This window comes from Lepisosteus oculatus, chromosome 14 (genome assembly GCF_040954835.1).
Source record: "Lepisosteus oculatus isolate fLepOcu1 chromosome 14, fLepOcu1.hap2, whole genome shotgun sequence".
NCBI lineage: Eukaryota > Metazoa > Chordata > Actinopteri > Semionotiformes > Lepisosteidae > Lepisosteus > Lepisosteus oculatus.
Genome location: NC_090709.1, coordinates 45,930,896 through 45,936,383, shown reverse-complemented (window position 1 = coordinate 45,936,383; position 5,488 = coordinate 45,930,896). Strand labels below are relative to the sequence as shown.

Sequence of the window (5,488 nt, the reverse complement as noted above, 5' to 3'; positions counted from 1 at the left end):
TCCTACTTTAGTAACATCTAATGGGGAGCAGCTGTTATTTTAGGTTTGTTGCAATTGAGAACAGGTTTGCTACAGAGCTGCTGACAAATTTCAGCAGCCAGTTTGTTGCAAATGACCCGTTGTAGCTACCAATCAGAAAAAAAACCAAACGCAACAACTTCAAAAGAAAAAGAACATTAAAAACAAATCTGGGGAACAACATAAACACAGAATCTAATGCGAGAGCTTTATCAAGTCTTCAGTGCTCCTCTTGTCTCAGTAGACCTCTCTCATATATTTGTGTACAGGTCAACTGGAGGTTCACAGCTGATAGAAATTTAAGTAGGAAGCTGCATCACAGCATGCGTGGGCTGCAAATGGAAAAGTATAGGTTTATTCCATGCTGAAAATAGAAGTAAACACAACGTTTCAGCTGTGGAGCCTTCTTTGATTGTGACTCGAAATAAATCTTTACTTGTTCGTTTGATGTTAATTTATCTCCATCAAATACCTTACAGTATCTAAACTCGACAGTTGCTCTCAGTAGCTAAAGACACTGCTCCAGGTGAGGCTTGAACTCACAACCTTGGCATGCCTCCGCTGTGCACTGCTGTATAAGTACCGCGCGCTGACCGATTGCGCCACTGGAGCTGTGCAAGTTGTGCTCCTCATACAGACTGACGCTGCACAAACACAGGGTGAAAACGGTTTCGGTTGTGGATCCATCTATACATGGGGAACACTAAAATAGCAAGGAAAATACAAGAAAAGAAACTGAAAGAATTGTGCTAACATTAAAGGGGAACTGAGGGAGGTGGTCAGACAAGTAAATCAGCCTGGCAGATTATTTGTATCGACATTTTTTGAGTCAATCAGCAAACAGATTTCTCTTCATGTGCCTTAAACTGTGCAGTTTGTATCTTCGCTGTAGATAGGTTTCTTCAGAAGTCCAGTAAACTGACATTAATGGAGAACTAGCTGACACACCCGTCGTGAAGACCCTCTGTAAGGTGATTACACGTTTCAATTTCAAGTCGCCTCCTTTACACTCAATTACAGCCCCGAAACTGAGAGAAAGCATGAGAAATGGCTTCAGTTTCAATGTGAAAGTGCAGTACAGGCTCGATGGCTTCACATCTCCCATCAATCACATAAAATTGCAGTAAAGCGATCTAAATATGACTCTTAAGAACTTGGAAAGATGATTATTTTGAGCGTGCCTCCAAGGGTCTACTACGAGGCTTAAGTTGGCTTCTTATTCGCCAGCTTCTTATGCGTGTTTTTCGTTCCACCTTAAATGGTGCTGCTGTGATGTTATGTCGCCTTTCGCCTGTAGATGGCTCTCTTCGATCAGTACTAATCCGGCTGGAATACTGTAGACATCTTCACTGAAAAGGAATATCCAAATAAATAGCGACTGTCCAAATTATATTTTTGTATGGAATATATTTCAGAAAATCGCAAACCAATTTTAAAAACTCACCACAACACGGACTTACACTGGGAAAAGGTGACTGCACTTTCTGCTTATTGCTACGGCCTTCCCCCCGATTATGAAAATGTCTCACAGTTCTAACACCGACGTGTGAAAGACAATGTAACAGTCTATCAAAATCCTGAAGTACAAGAAATTTTAATGCACCAATTTTTTAAATATGACCCTCTGATCCTGGCATGTCAGTATACATTTCGAAAAAGTATGGCACCAATCGCACGAATTGCAATGGCACAAATTGTTGAGAATATCACTGACCTTGCCGATATTTGCAGGGGATACGAATGTTTTGCACATGTTGAACTACAACACGTAAAAATTGAGCTTCTTAGTCAATATCATCGGGAATGTCCAATAATGACGAACATCAGTAGCTTCAAGGAAACTTTGACTCGCACATGGAGTTTTATCTTCAAATGGAGGGTGGGAGAATTTATTTGTACTCTCGTTGCTCATTAGCTAAACTATTTTAAAAATATGACACAGATTTGTTCGAGAAACTTGTAATCGCCTTAAAGAGAGTCTTCTTGAAGATGTGCACCAGCTAGCTCTCCACTGTCAATTGACAGGACTTTAGGAGAAACTGTTCTCATACAACCAACATACAAATTACACATCTTAAGGAACATGAAGAGAAATCCATGTACTAAATAACATAAAACTGTCGCTGCAACTTATCACTAAGCTGTTTCATGTGTCTGACCACCTCTTTCCTACTTTGCAGCGAGCACAAATCTTTCTGTTTCTTCATCGCAATTTTACTGTCTCTTTCCCCCATGTGGAGATAGATCCACAGCCGAAACTTTAGGTCAGTTCCTGTTACTCTGTCCGATTGAAAGAGCTGTATTAAAGGCACTCCCATCTCTGCAGGAAAGTTATTGCTGCTCTCAACACAATATACTGCAGCCAAATATAGCGATACTGTCACTGCCTGTGGGCCACGTGTTCCTGCTGTCAGTCTATAATGTCATGTTCATCCACACCCAGAAACATTACTGCTGGAGCACAAGAGTTATATAGGCGCAGTCCATAGAGCAAGAATCTCTTAATCTCAGAACTGTGGGTTCAGCCCCTACATTGGGTCCCTCTGTGTCAATTTCATCCCCCCAATCCTCCTAGCATGACCTGATGGCGTAACAGTGATACCCAGTACCCAGCGTAATTCAGCTTTCTTTCCACTTGATTCAGATTTTGATCTGAAATCGTCAGCCGAACAAGAGTTTGTCTAAATCGAGGGAGATCTGCTCACAAGCAAGTATTAAACACTTCAGCATTTACTGTTCGAATACCACACTTTGTCAAAACACTGCCGTTTTGTAAGCTAATAAGTAACGGTTTTTGAGCACGCATTGTATTGTTAATGCTTATATTAAAAAAGCATAAATTCACATAGTGGAATTTGGACTGAACAAAGTAGTCCAGCCCTTTTACAACATTACATACCCACTGATTAAAGCTTAAAACTACAGCAGCAGGAGTAACAATAATGGCAACAACATTCATTTATTCTGCGGAAACGTATCGGAATGAACTGCCCGAGATAACAGAGTAATTGCGGCTTCAGATCGTTTTTACAGAGCATTGCGTTGTTCTGTTCATGCTGACTACACGCATTACATTTGTCATTTACTGCAAGCGTTGCTTTTCCAGGTTTTTCTGAAATTCCTCGCATTTGAGCCAGCACTAAAATATTTCATTCCCGTCGCTGAATACATCGTGGAAACGGTATTTGCAACGGAATGCTGTCACACATGAAACCTTTTCGTTATTCGGTTCTGAAGTTTGAAAATGAAAATAAAACGGGGGTCACTTCATAGGCTTGAAAGAAGTCCAAGCAGCATAAAAACCCGCGAATTCTCACAAAGGCTGCACCTTTCTTCTGCTGCTGTTATAAATCAGCCTTAAACATTTGAATACATACCTTACTGCTGCTAATCACATTCACGTGTTTACGAAGCTTTTTTCTGTCCGTTATGTTTTTGCTAAGCAGTTTCTCCGTTTTCCTCGTACTGTGATTGTCAGCGAGCACAACAAGACTGAAACAGTGTAAAGGCAGGTAAAAAAGACCGGGTAAAACGCCTGATTGTCGGGAGTGGGATTTGAACCCGTGCCTCTATTTGGAGAGTGAAACACGAAGCTGTGAATTTGCTGTTTTAAACCGCTCGACTATCCTGAAGAAATAGGCGCTGACTGCACCAGTCGCATCCGATTTTCCGTAATTTTAGGACGATTGATACGACTGGACTAACACAATTTGTGGCGTTTAGTATGACATGGAAAACGGTACCAGAGCATTCGGGCCCGGACCACCAGACTCAAAGACAGTTTTTACCCCCGCACTATCAAACTATTAAACTCCCAGCCTCTCTCACTCTCTCCTCACCTCTCACCTATGATCTGAGCCTCACAGTGCCTTCTTTCTTACCAAAAACCCAAACACACATTGAAAATCTACCTCTCCCATACATGTCAAAAGCTCACTCCCCATCATTTCTATCCCTTTATTTCATTCTTTTGATGCATGTTTTTGCACATAACCTGTTACCTTTTTGTTGTTTTGCACACTGCCCGTTGTTGTTTTTTGCACATCGGCTGTTGTCTCTGTCTTTCTTTTGTTATACAATTGTATTGTTGGAGTCGGGGGCTGTACCAAGCGCACGTTCCTTCCCAATGCTGAGGCGATCATTCAGAAGATGGTTGTGAAGAGAGACAAGCTTTGTCGACTAAAAAACAAGGCAGGATATGCAAGAATACTAATCACTGGCGACAGTTATGCTCTCTTACTATTGAGACTCCTACATTGCGAGTTTTTTTGAAGACTTTGAAACTAAAGGAAAGTGGAGACAAATGAAACGGGCACGGGTGGGGTGAACCCACGATCTTCGGTTTACAAAACCGACGCCTTACCACTTGGCCACCGCACCTTCGAGGAAATATGGGAATAATGTTGTCCAAATTATTTTTTTTCTGAATCTGGTTTACATCGCCTGGAGGCAGCAACAACAATAAAAGGGATACTTAACAAGGAGATACGCTGTAGCAGTGCGACTCCAACAGATGCTCCTGAAGAGGCTGAAGGTTTAAGCCAGCTCCTTAGAGCACTCGGCCACGTTACTCTCAACAGCGGCTCTTCAGCTCTTGTTGTTTGACCTAGTGTTTTTATAACGCTTGGAATTGACCGCAGCTTCGTTTTCTGAGATGCTTTCTCTCACGTGGTGAAATCTCGACCTCTTTGGCATCTCTGGCTATAGTTCTTCTGTAGAGCAGGCTTTCACACCTCTGCTTTTAGTGCCCTTGAAGTCATTTTATTTTTACAGGAAGACGCATTCCCTAACGATCTCTCCTGTTTTAGAAATGCTTCATAAGGCGTGTTTGATTCAACGGACAAACAGTATACTAATTGTACAATGCAGATTTATGCGGCATTCGTACTGGATTTGAGTGGGATTCTGAAATACTTCTTGCAAAGGTATTCAGACTTTCTTGAACCTATAATAAAAAAACAGACCTGAAACTCCCTAACTTCCAATCTCTGATGTTGCTGTCCTTAAACTCGGACGTGAAGTTCTGCAGACGTGTGCATAATGTCCTGTTTTCTTACAGTGTAGACATTTTGCTGTTCACGCTCCGCATTCATCTGCTTTGTGCATTGTTAGTCCGCACCTGTAACATGTAATGTCAGCCGTCCCCTGTTCTTCTATATCTCTAGCATGACTGCGTCCGGCTGCTCGGCTTTTGTTTGTAAAGTTTGAGCGAGCGCCCCGTTCAGTGTCACTTTGTCACTGTGGTCAGAAAGCATTCTTGATTCTGCTTGAGCTGCTTCATGAATTCTAGCGACTGTAAGAGCTCTTTCCAAAGTCAGCCCTTCCTCCTGCAGCAATTTATAGTCTCTTATGTGCACATTTTTCCACAAGTTGATATCTTAACATGTCAGTTTCCAATACTCCAAAGTCACAAGATTTAGCCAGTTCTCTTAGTGCAGTCACAAAAGCAACAACAGATTCGTCCTGAGAC

The 5,488-nt window shown here is 41.9% G+C and overlaps 1 non-coding gene across 1 annotated transcript; it reads right to left on the bottom strand.

The window, feature by feature from the left end:
• Positions 1-536: 536 nt before the first annotated feature.
• On the bottom strand, positions 537-630 carry trnai-uau (transfer RNA isoleucine (anticodon UAU)). The gene is made up of 2 exons: positions 593-630; positions 537-572 (listed from the first exon to the last, which is right to left on the bottom strand). It is a non-coding gene; the product is annotated as a tRNA-Ile (tRNA).
• Positions 631-5,488: the final 4,858 nt, after the last annotated feature.